General features: G+C 47.6%; 1 protein-coding gene across 1 annotated transcript in view; it reads right to left on the bottom strand.

The window, feature by feature from the left end:
• The window catches only part of LOC136633508 (uncharacterized), a 767,630-nt gene that overhangs the window by 15,717 nt on the left and 730,178 nt on the right, over window positions 1-21,735 (bottom strand). The gene's annotated exons all lie outside the window — the stretch shown is intronic.

Here is a 21,735-nt window from a genome sequence, read left to right as displayed (position 1 = left end):
TACATATACGTCACACACAACACATAGAGCTCTGCTGCATGTGCAAGTCACACACTCAGCTCTGCTACATGCACATCACACACAGCTCTGCTACATGCACATCACACACACAGCTCTGCTACATGCGTGTGTCACACACACAGCTCTGCCACATGTGTGTGCCATGTACACCACACACAGCTCTGCTGCATGTGTCACATACAGTACACACAGTTCTGCTGCATGTGTATCACACACAGCTCTTCTGCATGTGTATCACACCCAGCTCTGCTGCATGTGTGTCACACACACACACCACACACAGCTCTGCTACATGTGTGTGACACACACCACCTCACAAAGCTCTGCTGCATGTGTGTCACACACACCACAAACAGCTCCGCTGCATGTGTGTCACACTCACCACACACAGCTCTGCTGCATGTGTGTCACTAATGCCTCACACAGCTCTGCTGCATGTGTGTCATGCATGCCTCACACAGCTCTGCTGCATGTGTGTCACGCATGCCTCACACAGCTCTGCTGCATGTGTGTCACGCATGCCTCACACAGCTCTGCTGCATGTGTGTCACGCATGCCTCACACAGCTCTGCTGCATGTGTGTCACGCATGCCTCACACAGCTCTGCTACATGTGTGTCACGCATGCCTCACACAGCTCTGCTACATGTGTGTCACAGACAAAACACATAGCTCTGCTACATGCATGTCACACACACCACACACAGATCTGCTGCATGTGTTTCACACACACAGCTGTACTACATACATTCTTTGTCAGCCTCTGCTGGTTTACGATCTGTAATAACATCACCATCATAAAAATCAGAGGCAGTGCTCCAGAGTGACAGGACTATTTGTGGTTATTATACATTCTTATAAAATAATAATGGTTTGATCTCACCCAAAAACGGACTAAACAAATAGTTTCTTACCTGCCATTTTTTTAGTCTGCTTTTGTGTATTTATATTTGTGCTGTTGTACAGATTGAGATTATGCTTGAAAAAGGCCTGTATCTAAGGCTGAAACGCATCGCAACATTTTAAAGAATAAAACTTTTCTGATGACTTATTGGGACCCGTTCCTTCCATTTACCTCAGGCTCTGAACAACGCTGATCTGGACAAGGGGTGTACTTGTGAGAGGCACCCTCGTAAAGTAGGTTCTGCATATTTTTCCTATTCTTGAGTGGGTTCATTGGAGCGCTGGGAATCTTTTTCTGCTATTCTGACACTAACATCACCATCATGTGATCAGGGGTGGAGCTATGAACCGTGACTGATCAGATTATGGTGACATCATCACAGGTCCTGTCAGCACACCGCTGCTGTCAGGCTTTGCATGTTTTATGCTTTAGGACCTGTGATGAGATCACCGTCATGTGATCATAGGCAGAGCATGTGAAGCACTCACTCTCTCACGGACTAGTGGTCATTAGCACTTTGACTTGGATTATGTAAGCAGAGTCTAAAGGCCCATTCACACCAATGCATTTTCTGTCCATATTTTTATGGACTAAATAGTGACCCATTGAATGAAATGAATGAATTTATTGCTGTAACCAACGTGCAGATAATTGCGTACAAAGTTGGGGTATTGCGAGACAAAACTCACATAAAATAGCTCTATTAAAAATGTGCGATTTCGTATCAAAGGTGCTCGTTCTATTTTCCTGCGATTCGGTAGAAAACTCCCTATTATTCCCTATGGGCGAGTGTAAAATCGCATCAAACTCCCGCGTACATGCGATGCTTAGATTTTCCTACTGAAAAAACATGTGATTTTCATGCATGACACTCTCACAACAGCGGTATGTACATGTGAGTGCAACGCAAACTTTACCTCGCCCATAGGAGAGAACAAGCGTAATACACTGGGCAACAAAAAGGCAACTTGAAATTTATTCCTTTCTCAAAATAGTTAAATTATCCTAATTTTGGGTCAAGAAACACGAATATGACAACAGATTCTGTTTATTCTCTCCGGTTTTTAAGATATACTAATCTCAAATCAAAATACTAAAAATACGCTTTGAAGTTCTTTCTCAAAATAACTAATTTGAGGTCGAGGAGAATGAATGTGATATATATTTTCTATAACTCTGGTTTTATAGAACCACGTTAACGGATTCTCTCTGCTAGTCGCTTGTACTCCTCTTCTGGGGCGTCTCTTGTCACTGTCTACCAGTAGTCCGCTCCTCCCTATGGCTCCCCACAGCTTACACTCTATTGCATACGACCTCTACCCCTGCACCTCCTTACCACCCCGTTTACCTTCTAATAACTGATTTCCACATGAAGTACCCTATTGCCTGTGTTCCCCATGCCTCGCTCCTCCCCACCACCCCCTGCACCTCCTGTGCCACCCCCACCCCATTTGTTTCAAACTGAATGTACCTCACATTGTAATTGTTGTATTGTTTTGCATTTATCCCATGTCTGAAAGCGCTGCGGAATAAGTTGGCGCTATACAAATAAAGATTATTATTATTGTTCTCTCCAGGGCAGCGATTTCCCCTTGGGGTCTGACTTTTATCTTGTAGTGAGAAGACCTTTCCGACTGTCCCACTGACAGGAAACAGCAGTGCTTGGTGTATCCCAACTGCATGCCCAACAAGTCCCCGCAGATCTGCCACTGATGGTCGGTGTACCTAATTGCTTTCAGAAGTTTACTATATACACTTGTTTATTTAATGATTTCACTCCTCTAAACTTGTGGATCTGAATGAAGGTACATGTATTTAATAGAGATGAGCGAACGTACTCATCCGAGCTTGATGCTCGTTCGAGTATTAGGGTACTCGAGATGCTCGTTACTTGAGACGCGCACCACGCGATATTCGAGTCACTTCCATTTTCTTCCCTGAGAAATTTGCGCCCTTTTCTGGCCAATAGAAAGACAGGGAAGGCATTACAACTTCCTCCTGTGAAGTTCCATCCCTATCCCACCCCCCTGCAGTGAGTGGCTGGGGAGATCAGGTGACACCCGAGTATATAAACTGGGGCCAGCCGCGGCTCGCCACAGATGCACGCTGAGAGACATTAGAGAAAGTGCTGTCCTGCTGTAGCTGCTATAGGGAGAGGGTTAGGCTGTTATCTTCGTCTTCAAGAACCCCAACGGTCCTTCTTAGGGCCACATCTGACCGTGTGCAGTACTGTTGAGGCTGCTTTTAGCAGTTTTGCACATTTTTTTTTTTTTTTGTATATCGGGCGTGCAGACCATAGCGTCCTCAGTCTGTTGTCATTTTACTGAGTATAAGGGCAGTACTGGTGAGGCAGGGAAAGAGGTATACAGGCTATATAGGCAGTGGGCTTTTTCAAAAAAATTGGAAAAAAAAATCTTTGGGCTGCCTGTGACCGTGTTCAGTTTACTGCGTGTCTGCTGGGGGTAGTAGTCGCTCACTATTACCCAGCTAGGTGCTACTGCAGCCTTGCGCATAATTTTTTCTGGCTGCACTGTGCTTACATTAACCACAGTCATCCTATAACAGGGAAATCCATATACAGGCTATATAGGCAGTGGGCTTTTTCCCAAAAATTGGAAAAAAATACTATATTTGGGCTGCCTGTGACCGTCTTCAGTTTACTGCGTGTCTGCTGGGGGTAGTAGTCGCTCATTATTACCCAACCAAGCCTGTGACCGTGTACAGTTTACTGCGTGTCTACTGGGGGTAGTAGTCACTCATTATTACCCAGCTAAGCGTTACAGCAGGCTTGCGCATAATTGTTTCCTGGCTCTGCTGTGTCCGTTACATGATCGCCGTCATCCCGCCAGAGGGAAAGAGTATACATATATACTCTGCATACGGTGTCTGTCTGGTTTTTCACCTCACCATTTTAAAAAAATTGAAGCAAAATACTTAAGGCTTACCACTGGCCTTTGGCCACTTGACTGGTTCTGCCCTGTGAATTCCAGTAGCTCACTTATACACTTACCCACTCCGTTGCTGGCGTCCCTGTCTCCATGGCCCGACTAATTTCTGTTTCTTCTGCCTTCTTTAGACGCGCTTGCGCAGTCCTTACTTCTTCTCTGTGGACGAGCCGATTCAGCGTGCCTGCGTGATACAGCTCATCTGCGCATGCGCAGACGAGCTGTCACTTCTCGGGAGCGCACTGGAGCGGCCATTCTGCTACCAGCCTCCCATAGAGAAAGGTGCAGGAGCTCGAGCAGCCGCCCAGAAAGCAAGCGCGGTGCACCATGGGAGAAAACCGCGGTGCACCTTGGGAAAGGACCGGCGGCAATCTTTAAAGAAGAAATTTTAAAAGTTCACGAAACGAGGTAATGGTGAGTAGAAACGCTCTTTTATAACACTTTCCACGGGTAGTGTAGTATGTTTGATTTAGCAGGGGGACTGGGAAGAGAAAAAAATTTCATTTCTGCCACGGGACAACCCCTTTAAGGCCTACCACTGGCCTTTGGCCACTTGACTGGTTCTGCCCTGTGAATTCCAGTAGCTCAGTCATATGCACCTAGGTCTCACTACAGGCTTGCGCATAATTGTTTCCTGGCTCTGCTGTGTCCGTTACATGATCACTGTCATCCCGCCAGAGGGAAAGAGTATACATATATACGCTGCATACGGTGTCTGTCTGGTTTTTCACCTCACCATTTTTAAAAATTGAAGCAAAATACTTAAGGCCTACCACTGGCCTTTGGCCACTTGACTGGTTCTTCGCTGTGAATTCCAGTAGCTCAGTCATACGCACCTAGGTCTGACTACAGGCTTGCGCATAATTGTTTCCTGGCTCTGTTGTGCGTTCCGTAAGCGAAGTCAGCCTCCAACCACAGGCCAATAAGTGGCACATTTAATTACAGTGTTCTGTTTCTTCTCTACTCGTAATACACCATGCTGAGGGGTAGGGGTAGGCCTAGAGGACGTGGACGCGGGCGAGGACGCGGAGGCCCAAGTCAGGGTGTGGGCACAGGCCGAGCTCCTGGTCCAGGTGTATCGCAGCCGACTGCTGCGGGATTAGGAGAGAGGCAAGTTTCTGGGGCCCCAGATTCATCTCACAATTAATGGGTCCACGCAGTAGACCTTTATTAGAATCTGAGCAGTGTGAGCAGCTCCTGTCGTGGATGGCAGAAAGTGCATCCAGCAAACTATCCACCATCACCACCCAGTCTTCTACGCCGTCCACTGCTGCATCCCTGAATCCTCTCGCTGCTGCTCCTCCCTTCTCCCAGCCTCCTTCCTCCCAGGAAATGACACATTCAGAAGAGCAGGCAGGCTCCCAGGAACTGTTCTCGGGTCCTGGCCTTGAGTGCGAAAAAATGGATCCCCTATCACCTGAGGAGTTTCTCATGACCGATGCCCAACCTTTGGAAAGTTCCCGGGATCCGGGTGAGGAGACTGGGGACTTCCGGCAACTGTCTCAAGAGCTTTCAGTGGGTGAGGAGGACGATGACGATGAGACACAGTTGTCTATCAGTGAGGTAGTAGTAAGGGCAGTAAGTCCGAGGGAGGAGCGCACAGAGGATTCGGAGGAAGAGCAGCTGGACGATGAGGTGACTGACCGCACCTGGTTTGCTAAGCCTACTGAGGACAGGTCTTCAGAGGGGGAGGCAAGTGCAGCAGCAGGGCAGGTTGGAAGAGGCAGTGCAGTGGCCAGGGGTAGAGGCAGGGCCAGACCGAATAATCCACCAACTGTTTCCCAAAGCGCCCCCCCGCGCCATGCCACCCTGCAGAGGCCGAGGTGCTCAAAGGTGTGGCAGTTTTTCACTGAGAGTGCAGATGAACGACGAACTGTGGTGTGCAAGGTTTGTCGCGCCAAGATCAGCCGGGGAGCCACCACCACCAGCCTCACCACCACCAGCATGCGCAGGCATATGATGGCCAAGCACCCCATAAGGTGGGACGAAGGCCGTTCACCGCCTCCGGTTTGCATCACTGTTTCTCCCCCTGTGCCCCAACCTGCCACTGAGATCCAACCCCCCTCTCAGGACACAGGCACGAACGTCTCCCGGCCTGCACCCACACCCTCACCTCCGCTGTCCTCGGCCCCATCCAACAATGTCTCTCAGCGCAGCATCCAGCCGTCGCTAGCGCAACTGTTTGAGCGCAAGCGCAAGTACGCCGCCACGCACCCGCACGCTCAAGCGTTAAACGTGCACATAGCCAAATTCATCAGCCTGGAGATGCTGCCGTATAGGCTTGTGGAAACGGAGGCTTTCAAAAACATGATGGCGGCGGCGGCCCCGCGCTACTCGGTTCCCAGTCGCCACTACTTTTCCTGATGTGCCGTCCCAGCCCTGCACGACCACGTCTCCCGCAACATTGTACGCGCCCTCACCAACGCGGTTACTGGCAAGGTCCACTTAACAACGGACATGTGGACAAGCACAGGCGGGCAGGGCCACTATATCTCCCTGACGGCACATTGGGTGAATTTAGTGGAGGCTGGGACCGAGTCAGAGCCTGGGACTGCTCATGTACTACCCACCCCCAGAATTGCGGGCCCCAGCTCGGTGCTGGTATCTGCGGCGGTGTATGCTTCCTCCACTAAACAACCCTCCTCCTCCTCCTACGCAAGCTCTGTCTCGCAATCAAGATGTGTCAGCAGCAGCACGTCGCCAGCAGTCGGTGTCGCTTGGCGTGGCAGCACAGTGGTGGGCAAGCGTCAGCAGGCCGTGCTGAAACTACTCAGCTTAGGAGAGAAGAGGCACATGGCCCACGAACTGCTGCAGGGTCTGACAGAGCAGACCGACCGCTGGCTTTCGCCGCTGAGCCTCTAACCAGGCATGGTCGTGTGTGACAACGGCCGTAACCTGGTGTCGGCTCTGCAGCCCGGCAGCCTCACGCACGTGCCATGCCTGGCCAACGTCTTTAATTTGGTGGTTCAGCGCTTTCTGAAAAGCTACCCACACTTGTCAGACCTGCTCGGAAAGGTGCACCGGGTCAGCGCACATTTCCGCAAGTCCAACACGGACGCTGCCACCCTGTGGACCCTGCAACATCGGTTTAATCTGCCAGTGCACCGACTGCTGTGCGACGTGCCCACATGGTGGAACTCTATGCTCCACATGTTGGCCAGGCTCTATGAGCAGCGTAGAGCTATAGTGGAATACCAACTCCAACATGGGCGGCGTAGTGGGAGTCAGCCTCCTCAATTCTTTACAGAGGAGTGGGCCTGGATGGCAGATATACGCCAGGTCCTTGGAAACTTTGAGGAGTCCACCCTGATGGTGAGCGGCGATGCTGCACTCATTAGTGTCACCATTCCCCTGCTATGCCTGTTGAGAAGTTTCCTGCAAAGCATAAAGGCTGATGCTTTGCGGGCGGAAACGGAGGCGGGGGAAGACAGTATGTCGCTGGATAGTCAGAGCACCCTCATGTCTATTTCTCAGCGCGTGGAGGAGGAGGAGCCTGAGGAGGAAGAGACAGCTGGGCCCACTGCAGAGGGTGCCCATGCAGCTTGCCTCTCTGCCATTCAGTGTGTATGGCCTGAGGAGGAGGAGGATACTCAAAGTGATCGTCCTAGTGAGGACAGCCGTATGTTGCGTCCAGGTACCCTGGCACTCATGGCTGACTTTATGTTAGCATGCCTTTCTCATGACCCTCGTGTTAGACGCATTCTGGCCACTACCAATTACTGGGTGTACACACTGCTTGACCCACGGTATAAAGAGAACCTTTCCACTCTCATTCCCGAAGAGGAAAGGGGTTTGAGAGTGATGCAATACCACAGGGCCCTGGTGGACAAACTGATGGTAAACTTCCCATCTGACAGCGCTAGTGGTAGAAGGCGCAGTTCCGAGGGCTACGTAGAAGGGGAGGCGCGGAGATCAGGCAGCATGTTCAGCGCAGGCTGGGGAACACTCTCCAAGGCCTTTGCCAGCTTTATGGCTCCCCAGCAAGACTGTCTCTCACCTCCCCAGTCCAGGCTGAGTCGGAGGGAATACTGTAAGAAGATGGTAAGGGAGTACGCAGCCGATCGTACCACCGTCCTCCGTGACACCTCTGCTCCGTACAACTACTGCGTGTCAAAGCTGGACACGTGGCCCGAACTCGCGCTGTATGCCCTGGAGGTGTTGGCGTGCCCTGCGGCTAGCGTCTTGTCAGAGAGGGTGTTTAGTGCAGCTGGGGGAATCATCACGGACAAGCGTACCCGCCTGTCGACTGACAGCGCCGACAGGCTTACACTCATAAAGATGAACAAAGCCTGGATTTCCCCAGACTTCTCTTCTCCACCAGCGGACAGCAGCGCTACCTAAAGAACTTTGTCAATCTGTGTATGGTATTCGTCCTCCTCCTCCGGCTCCTCCTCCTGAAACCTCTCGTAATCACCGCGAATAGACAATTTTTCTGTGGGCCAAAAGGCTCATATAACTTTTCTAAATAATATTTATCTGTTTCAATTCTCATTAAAGCATTGAAACTTCCACCTGAACCAATTGTTTTTTAGACTGGGCTGCCTCCAGGCCTAGTTAAAAATTAAGCCACAGTACGCTAAGCGATTAATGGGTTTCACCTGCCCTCTGGGTTGGGCATGGGCAATTTTTCTGGGGTACATTTGTACTGTCGGTGCAACAATTTCGGGCCCTCGCCTACAATGTAATCCAAGTAATTTTTATGGGCTTCGCCTGCACTCATGGTACACCACTGTGTCTGGGGTTGGCCTACACATTTGCTACAGAAATGTAACTTTGTTCTGCCTACCTATACTTCTGCCACAGTAATGCTACAGGGGTCTGACTATACTTCAGCAACAGAAATGTTACTTCAGTCTGCCGATACTTCTGCTCCTGAAATGTTACCTTGGTTGGTGTATACTGTTACTACTGTAATTTTACTAATACTGGGCTCTGCCCATAATGCTTCAACGGAAATGTTACTCGGGCCTGTCTATACTCCTACTACTGAAATGTTACTGGGGTCTGTGTATACTGCTGCAAATGAAATGTTAGTGGGGTCTGTCCTCACTGCTGCCAATGAAATGTTACAGGGGTTTGTGCATACTCTTACCGCAGAAATGTTACTAATTCTCGGCTCTGCCTATACTGCTGCTACTGCAATGTTACAGGGTAGTGGAAATGGAGGCTTCCCAAAGACATGATGGTGGTGAGGCCACGCTACTAGGTTCCAAAGGTGCGACAACGTTTCAGCGACGCGGTCACTGGGAAGGTGCATATAACTACGGACACGGGGACAGGACACGTACTGCCTCAAAAACTTTCTCGTCCTCCTCCTCCAACTATGAAAACATTCTTGGCCGAAGCCCACCTGCATTTAATCTGACGTTAGCTCTGCTGTCCAGGGCACTGCAATGGGATATATTTATGTACCGCCGGTGGCTTCCTGGGACCCACCCATGCTGTCGGTCCACACGGAGTTGTAACTGCATGTGTCTACTTATAAAGAACCCAAGTCTGACTGGGGTATGCAGTGTGGGCCAAAGCCCACCTGCATTAAACATCACATTACCTCAGCTGTGCTGGGCACTGCAATGCGATATATATATGTACCGCCGGTGGGTTCCAGGGAGCCACCCATGCTGTCGGTCCACAGGGACTTCACATACGGGATTTGTACCTGCCTGTGTCTATGTATTAAGAACCCCGGTCAGGCTGGCCGTGCAGTGTGGGCCGAAGCCCACCTGCATTTAATCTGACGTTAGCTCTGCTGTCTAGGGCACTGCAATGGGATATATTTATGTACCGCCGGTGGGTTCCAGGGAGCCACCCATGCTGTGGGTGCACACGGAATTCCCATTGCAGAGTTGTACCTGCCTGTGACTATTTATAAAAAACCCCGGTCTGACTGGGGCATGCAGTGTGGGCCGAAGCCCACCTGTATTTAATCTGACGTTAGCTCTACTATCCGGGGCACTGCAATGGGACAAACTACAGGAGCAATACAGCGCTAATGAGACGTGAACAGCTACACTAGCATAGGAGTACGCTGTAGGCCCGCGATTGCTGAGGGTTTGTGCAGAGGCCTATGTCCTGGGTGCAGTGAAGGTCCGCTTCCTGCCTACGATTGCTGAAGCTGTGGGCCGAGGCCTATGCCGTGGGCGCGGTGCAAGTCTGCCATGTTTGGCTGCTCAGATCAATTTTTTGTTTACGTCTTGGGCTTCCTAGGACCCCCCTATGCTGTGGGTGCAAACTTAGTTCCCATTGCGGTGTTTGACCTGTCTGGCACAAAGGCACTGACTGACTTGGGTAGAGGGCAGAGCGCTGACGGCTTTCCCCTTGCAGTGTGGATTGAGCTATGCGACACCTTGACAGAATGAATACTGTGTGGCACATGGATTCCCCATTGCTATGCCCACATTTGCAGCTCCTGATGGAGGTGGCATAGGATTGGATGTCTCATTGCTTCTGTACAGCATTGTGGGCTATCGCCCTGCCCCTTTTAAAGAGGGTCGCTGCCTAGCCGTGCCAACCCTCTGTAGTGTGTACCTCCGGTTCCTCCTCATGGCTGACACACTTATAAATAGACATGAGGGTGGTGTGAGGCCAGCGTGTGGCATGAGGGCAGCTGAAGGCTGCGCAGGGACACTTTGGTGTGCGCTGTGGACACTGGATCGTGCAGAAAGGGAGGGGGGGCAGCATGTAACCCAGGAGACGAGCCAGCGGTGTGTCCCGCAGCATTAGCTAAGGTATGCATTGCTAATGAGGGTTTGTCCGAAGTAAAAATTGGTAGGGGGGGGGGGGGCACTCTTGCCGCTATTGTGGCTGAATAGTGGGACCTGGGAACCTGAAATGCAGCCCAGCATGTTGTCCCTCGTCCTGCCCTATCCGTTTCTGTGTCGTTCCCATCACTTTCTTGGGTTTTACTGATTTTCACCAATGAAAACTTTAGAGAGCATCGGCGATATACAAAAATGCTTGAGTCGCGCAATGACTTCAATGGGGTTCGTTACTCGAAACGAACCCTCGATCATCACGGAAAGTTCGACTCGAGCAACGAGCACCCGAGCATTTTGGTGCTCACTCATCTCTAGTATTTAACTTAAATGGGCTGCATCTCAGAGTCAAGAGTAACTCAAAGTTTTCAATGTCATTTCCGTTTCTTCCATGAGAAAAATGATTAAGAAATGGAAAGATTTTCACCGTTGACCAGTGTTATCTGCCAAATTACATGTTCAGCGAAGCGATGCCATTTTCTTGCAAAACACTTCGCTCTTGCATAGAAAACTTCAATTTTTCAAGCATAATATCGATCTGAGTTTCTCAAAACAATTTCATGCTCGCCTGTGTAAATTGACCCAAAGAGATGGATGGAGGAAACTATCACATGACTGCACAGAGGGTTTGTTTGTAGTCTGTAACCATGGAGACACACAGATCTGCATACCAGCTGTGCTCACAAGATGGTAGGAAATGTTTTATACTACACTATTGCATCTTTTTTATCACAGGCATTGGAGCAATACAAAATTGGTTGAAAAAATGTACACACCCTTTAATTTATCCATGGGGAGAGCAGAGCTTACTGGGATGTGATTAGCAGTAATAGTCATCAGGGAATATACAGTGTAGCGAGGGGACAGGCGGAGTGTATTCTGTATTGTACTCACCAGGTCTTGGATTGGAATGTACGCTGATCAGTATGAAGGCCGCACCTGCAAAGCACAAATCACAGGAATCAGAGGTCCGGTTTTTCTCTGGACACATGATAAATGTCGTCTTGTTCTGTACAGATGAGTATTTAGAGCTGCACATACACTGGTAACGTGTTACGGTATAGTTTCACCTCTGGTGCTCTCTTCTCTTGGCGGACCCCCCACCGTATGGTGTACAACCATAACATTCAGGGTCTGACTATAAGCACAATTTAATATGATGCCCAGATAAAGTGCCGTACATTGGGCAAATATTGTTTAAATGGTTTCTAAATAACAATCTTGTGCTGCCACCACCGTACACAGCAAGATAACATACTGTAAGCGCCAAAGTACAGTGCCATACTATACCTAAGTAAATACCGCCATATTGTGCTTAAATAATACTACAATATTGTGACCAAACAGCTACATTCATACATACAGTCACCTGATAGGGCTCTATTCACATCACTGTCGGGGCCCCATTCAGCATTCGCCATGAAAACACAGACAAAAAAGTTGTGCACGCAGAACTGTCTCACCTGGAAGCTGCAGGGACCAAACAGACCCCATTATAGTCAATGGGGTCTATTCGGTACAGTTTGGTTCTGTTATGAGACGGATCCATTCATCCAGGGGATTCCACTTTCCTGCTCCCATAATGGAATCCCCAGCGCTGCAGCCTAACAGCCCCATGCGTGCCATAACTAATGACAGTGATGTACAATTAAAGGGGTTCTATCATTACTACAGAGCATTTTCTGGCCACGCGGTCACATGGTCCTGGTACCTGTTTCTGGATGGATGACCAGGCATTTCATAGTGGAGCCACCGGCTGAAAACCTCCTTTAGATTGCCATTTTTTTCAATAAAAAATAGCAGCCGAGGTAAAAGAAATTAAAGTGGTTTGTGACGGGGCTTAACACAGCGTGTGATTGTACCTTTGTTATGCAAGCTGGAAGTGTATAATTTAAGATGTTCCTTATATCGGGGCACTGGTCTACATAATGATGCACAGGTGGTTCAGTATAACCCGCTATAGTCAGGGATGTACAGGACTCAGGATCCCCATAGAAATCCATAATTGTCCCCCTAAAACAGTATGTGTGTGCGTGCGTATCTACAAGCCCGTAATGCTATACAAGTTGTCTTAAAGAATGTATCTTTGTGGGTAAATGGAGGAAAGATAAAATATCTAAAGATCAATACAAAAACTGCAGATCAAAAAGTTTCTGTAGATTAAACCAGAAATCTTATGAAAAGTGGGAATCCGCTCTAAACACGAGGAAATACTCACTCAGCGACACCAGCAGCAGCACAGAGACCGGTCTCATGGTCAGTTCGGGGGTTTCACCTTTGCCCTGAAAAAGACAAAATCCAAGTAGAAAATTCAGCATTTGCAAGACCTCTGCTTGCTGTCAGTGATGGAGGTCTGTCCTGATCCTGACACATGTGCAGTGTTGTTACAATGTATCAGAACTCTCTAGTATGACTAGTGATGGATACGAGATACTGTGCAGTGATTATCTCTGTATGGATATGAAGAGTTATAGGTTAGTAGCGGGTACCTACCTGTGTGATGGCTCAGCTGTGGTCTTCTGCTGGTGCAGGGATGTGCGGGGTTATATAGGGCTCTGTGGGTGCGGGTATCTGAAATATTCTGTATCAATCAATATCACTGTCACAAATTAATTACCGACTCTGGATAATTAAGGTAATTGGCTCTAATAAACCGGTATTTTGTCCCTGGTTACATCATGTCAGACATTATTTCTTCTTTAATGGTTCCTGATTATTCTCAGGGCGGAGGCGATAACAAGGTCACCCAAGGTAAAGATTCCAAGCAGATTTAAGCTCCAGGAGTAAATAGCTCTTACATTTACAGAGCTCCTTCACATGAGCATATGTGTTTTTACGTTCATTCGTCCGCACCATGTATTCGCTTGAATGGATGGCTTTACACTTTGCAGTCCATTCACACGGCTGGGTGCGACGTATTAGGCAAAAAATATGGATAGATTTATACATGCATGGAGCAAGAGGGGAAGGTTTTGCATGGTTGGGGGTAATACCAGCACAGAGGAAAAAATAATAATTTTTAGGCCAACCGTCAAATCTCTATTCCCTACGAGACCGGAAGGATCTCTAATACAATCACCATGTAAAAGAAATAGTTCTGATCAGATATCATCCGCTACTGGACAAAGAAAGGACAGGTTACGCATTGTTAATCTCTCAGAGAGACGACTATCTACTGATGAGATCAGCGTTTTGGGGAGGGGGCTGTTCTTCGTCCCGATGACGCAATTCGATCGTTTTGTCTGGCCGAATGACATCTCCCTCTTCATACGCAAATTAAGATGTAAAAAATATCTTGCCCAACAGGACAGAAGCAAGGCCCTTAAATGGGGACTCTTGCCAAAAGATATGCAAGGCCTGAGAGATCTATAAGACCTTGAGAATAAAGGGCCACAAAACCCTTGAGAGGGGCCTTTCACACAACTAAGGCTAAAAAATGCATTAAATCCTCCACCTACGCACTGTCCTCCCATCGATACGTGAGAAGATTGTCCTGAAAGAGATTAAAAAATTAAGCCCTAAGAATCACAGAAGGGTCCATCATATGTCTCGCAAAGAAATGACAGCCCTGAGGAATCGGGAAAATGATGAGAACATAATAATTAAACCCTCAGATAAAGGGGGAAATGTAGGTATTATTGAGCTTCAGAAACACATCGAAGTATGCATGGATCTCCTAAAGAGACCTTTTGTCATATATCATTGGACCCGACTGTACTGTTTTTGAAAGAACTCTCCATGATTTTGAATTAAGCTCGTAAATCAAAACTTATTGGAAACGCTAAATTTGACTCCCTAATGCCCAAACACCCAAAGATTGCCAGCTTTTACACTCTCCATAAGGGGACCAACCCACTATGGTGTCGTCAATAGTGCCAGGCATTGATAATTTGAGCCAAAACGTTAGCATGTATATAGATCACATTTTAAGACCATTTGTTTCTGCTCTTCCCTCGCATATAGAAGACACTGTGGATACACTATGGCAACTCAAGGGAATATGCATGGAACCCAATACATTATTGGCCACCATGGATGTCGAATCGCTTTATAGCTCTATACCCCATCATGGTGGCCTGCGAGCAGTTGAACATTTTTTAAAACAGAGAGGTGTCCATATTATGGAGCATAACAACTTTGTCAAGGAATTGTTGTCATTTGTATTGACACATAGTTACTTTACATTTAACAGTCAGTACTTCCACCAGCTCAGGGGCATGGCGATGGGGACTCCATGTGCCCCATCATACGCCAATCTGTACCTGGGCTGGTGGGAGGAACACATGTATTAACAGAGCATAATGATCGATGGTCGAAGAATGTCACCTTCAATTCATTGATGACATTCTCCTCCTGTGGTCAGGAGATAAAGCATCCTTCCAAGAGTTTGTAACCAAGCTAAATATAAATGACCTCCACTTGACAGTAACTTCTGAGTGTGACCAGTCCACAATATCATTTCATGACTTGAAAATCACTAAAGTATCAGATGGCACCATATCGACTACTTGATTCAGAAAAACTACAGCCATTAATTGACTGTTATTATAGGGACAGCCATCATCCGTATCCCCTCAAAAAGGGGATACCTAAAGGTCAGTTTTTGAGGGTCCGCCATAATTGTTCCTCAACTGAGGAGAGTCAGAAACTAACATGGAGATTTCAGGATAGAGGTTATCCCGAAGAGATATTTAGGGATGCTCAAGAATTCTCAGCAACCCAAAACAGAATAGAACTGCTGCAACTTAAGAAGAAAAAACAACAGACTGAAAAAATTCGGATAATAGGGACCTTTGATACGGGAGGCTCGGAGGTCAAAAAGGTTCTGGGTCAATATTGGGACATTCTAAGAGACAACGAAGACCTTGAAGAACACCTACCCGCAACCCCTAGCTATTAAATTTAAGCACGGGGGAGCCGACGTGACAGGCTTGTGAAGAACCACTTACAACCGAAAAAATCTGATAGAATGTGGCTCGGGAGACACAATATCATTGGAACGTTCCCCTGCTTGGATTGCGCAGCGTGTAGTTTTATTAATAAGAGCTCATCATTCACGAGCGTATCCACATCCACCACCTATACAAATCATGAATTTATAGACTGCAGGACGACAAATGTGGTATATCTAGCAACCTGTGCCTGCCCATTAAATTATATTGGAAAGACCACACAACAGCTGCGCCAACGCATCTTGGCACATGTGGGCACATGAAACAGGTTAACAGCAGCACTTGAACAAACCTCATTCAGAGGGCGGCTCCTGGTGAATAATGGAGGCTCTGGATCCATGACCCATGTATAAACCAGTCAATTTGTCCACAGATAGAGCCACAAATAGGCTACCAGTAACACGTTACTTGCAGATTAAAATTATTCCATTTTTATTGAAGCACACATAGGCTTGATACATTGCCAACGTTTCAGCTGTCACCCGCAGCCTTTGTCTAGTCACCAAAGCCTAAAGGCACACAACCATAAATACATCAAAGTTAAAAGCATTAGCCAATAGAAACATAGCAATTAAAAAGAGCCCCCCCTCCGGTGTTCACCCACAAGTCCACCATAACTCAGATGCAGGAGTCTATAGAGTCCATGCATGGCACATGGTCCAAACCCCTATAGATCCACAACAATCACTCCCCGCACTGTCACATCGGCGTCCCGTCTGTAGCACCACGCATTTGTGCAATCTGCAGAGTGTTCTCGCAAGTGCCAGGAATGCCCACGGCCAAAATGGCCCGCACGATCTACAGTGTAAAACCACGCATACACTAGCTCCCGTAATACTGGGCACCAGTCAGTATATTCACAGACAGTATACACGGCCTGCATGCCCAAGGCATCACAATCGTCCCAGTCTGTGATAGAAAATGCCCATAAAATGGGACATGCCCATGCAAATATAGTATATAATTGCAGGCATTAAATTTGGATTATGCAATAATGATGCCTGTGGCAAATAACTGAGGCAACATCCCATGTTCACAAAGAATGTATTACATCCAAAATATGTATCTGTCCCTATCTTCCGAACGACCCATAGTAAGTCATTGGTTGAATTTCATAGGGGCATAAAGACCTGCATAACCGGCTGTAACTTTATGGTTGCACACATTTTTTTTTTTAATTAAAGGACCCTACATCTTAATTAATCATCTGCCAGCGTATTGAAAATGTGGCACTCCCACAACACGTGCCCTTTATGTAAACCTGATGTCAAATGGCCATTCTATCACTATGAATAAATTGTAGTTTACCCCTTGTAATGCTGAAAATCTTTAATCACATAAAATGTACAATCCAGGTGTTTACTCAATCAAACATAGCAAATTCTTCAATAAATTGGCAAACTGTCGCCAAAATAGTCAGTAATCTTTACTGCAAAACATATCTGGTAAGGAGCATCCCTCCAATCATAAACCGGAGGTCGATGTCAATACACACATGCATCCAAATCCAATCCAACACACTGAATCTGAGGATCTAGGGACAAAAACGGCAACATTTAATAAACAAATATATCACGCTAAGTAACCCAACCCTAAATAGACAACTCTCCCTTTACTGCAATCCCAAGGCATAAGGCAATGGAGTATAATCAATATTCAACCGCCTTGGCTGCAGGGTGTCCAACTCGAAAATCCACCTTGCCTTCCAGAGGCGTAACTGCTTCTCCCTATTTCCACCCCTAATACTGGGGAGCACTGACTCTATCACTCTGTATTGGAGCTGGCTTACCGAGTTGTTGGCGGTATAACTTGCTGTCAAAAAGAGAAAAATATAATGTTCAAAACAAGAGCTAACAAAGCCATGACAAACTCTATACAGCCATGGGAAAGGTCTGATCTCTATAGATAGTACCTAGTAGCCAACAGATCTGCTTCATGTTGTATAATGGTATAGAGGGACGTGACCTCAAAGGAGCCCAATATGGCCCCCTCATCATGTGGGCAACATGAGGAGAAGATAAAACACTCCTATATCAAACCACATGTGGGAGAAGCATAACGGGGCCTCAGCCAACTGAAATTCCAAGGAATCTATCCGTACTTACGGTCATTGAGGAAACGTGGACAGAATACTACTCCAAAAGGAGACAGAATGGATATATAGGATGAATTTGAAAACGAGAACTTGTCCTTCAATTGCTTTATCTGACTTTTTTAGGTCCTGTCTTGAAATTCTAGCATTCAGAGATATACTCACCTAATAATAACTGGGTTGGAATCTTGTGATTTAGGATTCAATTGCATAGATGTGCTATATGGCCCCATATATAAAAATGGGGGAGCCATATAGAATTGGAGAACTGAACAAGTTCATCAACTGGAGGAATAAACATCATACATATGAATGAGGATATATATATATATATATATATATATATATATATATATATATACTCTCCTTTAGTTAATAAACAGCTGCCAAAAACATCCTTGGTATAATAAAGAGAACATGTGTAGATTTCTGATACACTTTATTTTCATGTTTATGGATAATGATGCGGCTGATCCCATCTCTCATGGGCACTTATAATTTCGTGCAGCAGGAAAAAAACCTCTATGCATATATATGACTATGTTAATTGTGTCTATGCTAACAGCTATGACCGCGGTCATCCCACACAGGTGCGGTGTCTAGATTTATGATACTGCACATTGATGTCTGGTCGCTATGACACTAACCTCTCTCTAGTGCGCAGGCGCTAGACTGGGGTCTCTGGCACAAGCGCCGACGTTATGATGTCACACGTTTTGACGCTGAACGCTGCGTTCCACTTGGAACCACCTAATGCAGTCAGAGAGCGACTGGCGATGGAAATGAGTTTCGTCATTACGCGGCGTACAACTCCATCCCCGTGCCTTCCGCCTTGTCACCATGTAGTCGGAGTGTCAACACTATGATGATCCCTCATCCATGCCCCCCGGAGGTGTGGTTAGGCAATTAGTGTGATCCGGAGCGATGATCCGCATGATCCTTTTTCATCATACATACCCTGTAACAACAATCGTTTTTCAAGTCCTGGATTGCCCGGGTAGCCTTTGGTAGTGTGTTCCAAAGGACCGGTGCTGCTCTGGAGAAGTCTTGGAGGCGGGAATGAGAAGTTCAAATTAGAGGGGTGCGCAGTCTACTTTCGTTAGCAGAGTGGAGAGCCCGGGCTGGGTGATGGATTAAGATGAGGGAGGCAATATAGGGGGGCGCTGTGCTGTGGAGAGCTCTGTGGATGAAGGTAGCGAGTTTAAATTGAATTCTGTATTTAACAACCAGCCACTGCAGTGACTGGCACAGAGCAGAGGAGTCTGAGTAGCGGCTGGACAGGAAGATGAGCCTGGCTGCTGCATTCAGGATGGATTGGAGAGGGTAGAGTCTGGTGCAGGGGAGGCCGATCAGCAACGAGTTGCAATAATCAAGCCGAGAGTGGATGAGGGTAAAATAAGCGTTTTTAGCGCATCCATGGTGAGAAAAGAGCGGATTCTTGCAATGTTCTTAAGGTGCAGGTGACATGTTCGGGCAAGAAATTGGATATAGGGGGTAAAGCAGAGATCGGCGTCGAATATGATGCCAAGACAGCGGGCATGTTGTCTAGGAGTTATGGTGGCGCCACACACTGAGATGGAGATGTCAGGATGAGGTCGGTTAGTAGAGGGTGGAAACACCAGCAGGTTAGTTTTAGAGAGGTTTACTTTAAGGTAGAGAGAGGACATAGTGTTAGAGACAGCAGACAGACAGTCGGTGATGTTTTGGAGGAAAGGTTCAGAGATGTGTATAGCTGGGTATCTCATGATATGGGAGTGACTCTCTCGGACTGAACCTTAATGATCGGATGTTAGTGTTACACGCCTTGCGTGGGAGGGTCATACAAATCCCTATAAGAGAGGCACAGGTGGAAGCAGCCCAGGGATGCCAGTAGCCCACCATCAGGGCGGTTGGTTTGATTTGCTTATCATTTTACTTTTATTTGTCCTTTGATTCTGATCTTCTGATCCTCCATTAGGCTCTGAGAATTCCACAAGATAGAGAGAATAAGAAACTCAATGTGATTAAATAGTCAGTAGAGATGAGCGAGCACCAAAATGCTCGGGTGCTCGTTGCTCGAGTCAAACTTTCTGCGATGTTCGAGAGCTCGTTTCGAATAACGAACCCCATTGAAGTCAATGGGCGACTCGAGCATTTCTGTATATGACTGATGCTCTGCTTAGGTTTTCACTTGTGAAAATCTGGAAAACATACGAAAGTCATGGAAACGCCACAGAAACAGATAGGGCAGGGGCAGCATCTCAGGCTCCCAGGTCTCACTATTAAGCCCCAATAGCGGCAAGAGTGTGCCCCCCCCCCCCCCTAACAATTTTTACTTCGGACAAACTCTCATTAGCAAGGCACACCTTAGCTAAGCACCACACTACCACTAACCAAGCACAATCACTGCCTGCGGGTCACACCGCTGCCTCTTCTCCTGGGTTACATGCTGCCAACCCCCCCGCACGACCCTGCATCCACAGCGCACACAAAAGTGTCCCTGCGCAGCCTTCATCTGCCCTCATGCCACACGCTCGCTTCATAGCCACACCAACCTCATGTCTATATATAAGTGCATCCACCATGAGGAGGAACTTGAGGCACACACTGCAGAGGGTTGGCAGGGCCAGGCAGCGACCCTCTTTAAAAAAAGGGGGGGGGGGGGGCGATAGCCCACAATGTTGTTGAGAATCAATGAGAAATTGACATTCGATCTTCATTCCAATATAGTGCCAACCTCCATCAGGAGCTGCAAACGTGGGCATGTGTTACATAGCTATGGGGAATCTATGTGCCCACACAGTATTCACTCTGTCTAAGTGTCAGATAGCTCAATTGACACCACAAGGGGAAAGCCATCTGCACTCTGCCCCCTACCCAAGTCAGTCAGTGTCTTTGTGCCAGACAGTTCAAACACCGCGATGGGAAGTCTGTGTGCACCTACAGCATAGGTGGGTTCAACGCAACCCAAGACATGAACAATAAAGAAATCAGAGTGGCCAAACATGGCAGACTTAGGCCTCAGCCAACAGCTTCAGCCATCGTAGGCATGAAGAGGACTTTGATGCTAGCACAGCATTGAACGTCTCATTAATGCAGTAACGCTCCTCTTCTTTGGCCCAAACCAGTGTATCAGATAACTGTGGTGACACGTGAGCAAATACATGATGCCAGTGCTGATCCCCTGACCCCAAGTAGGAGGAGGAGGTGGCCTTACAAGGCCAAGAAACCATGACCAGGACCTGTGTGGGAAGTATGTGAGCAGGCCCGTGGTACGGCTTGGTTCCAGCAAACACACTGTGGTACCCAGGGTGTCGCGAGTTACATAGCAATGGGCAATCCGGGTCCCCTCACACTATTCATTCTGTGTTGGTGTCGGATAGCTCAATCGACACCGCAAGGGGAAAGCCATCTGCACTCTGCACCCTACCCAAGTCAGTCAGTGACTTTGTGCCCAACAGGTAAAACATCACAATGGTAAGTCTTTGTGCACCCACAGCATAGGCGAGCAGAAGGAACCAAAAGAAAGTAATAAACATGAAGAAATTACAGTGCCTCAAACAGGGCAGACATTCACTCCGCCGAGGACATAGGCCACTGCACACACCCTCAGCAAACGCGGGCATAGAGCGGACTCCGATGCTAGTACAGCTGTTAACGTCTCATTAGGGCAGTAACGCTCCTCTTCGGTGGCCCAAACGAGTTTCACAGATAACTGTGGTAACACGAGAGAAAATAACTATTGGCCTCGGCCCACAATTCATGCCCTAGTCAGTGAGTGTTTTTGGGCAAGATAGGTAAAACACCACAATGGGAAGTTTGTGTGCACCCATAGTATAAACAGACCCCTGTAAAATTCCAGTAGAAAAAATATAAGCAGACCCCAGCCTGCTGATGCTTGCCCACCACTGTGCTGCCGCGACACACTGACTGCTGGCGACGTGCTGCTCACATTTCTTAATTGAGAGGTAGAGGTTGCGTAGGAGGAGGAGGAGGGGGAGGGGGAGGGTTTAGAGGAGGTGGCATAGACCGCTGCAGATACCAGAACTGAGGGAGGACCTGCTATTCTGGGTGTGGGAAGGATGTGT

The sequence above is a fragment of the Eleutherodactylus coqui genome, chromosome 6, assembly GCF_035609145.1.
Source record: "Eleutherodactylus coqui strain aEleCoq1 chromosome 6, aEleCoq1.hap1, whole genome shotgun sequence".
Lineage (NCBI taxonomy): Eukaryota > Metazoa > Chordata > Amphibia > Anura > Eleutherodactylidae > Eleutherodactylus > Eleutherodactylus coqui.
This window is presented reverse-complemented; position numbering and strand designations above follow the sequence as displayed.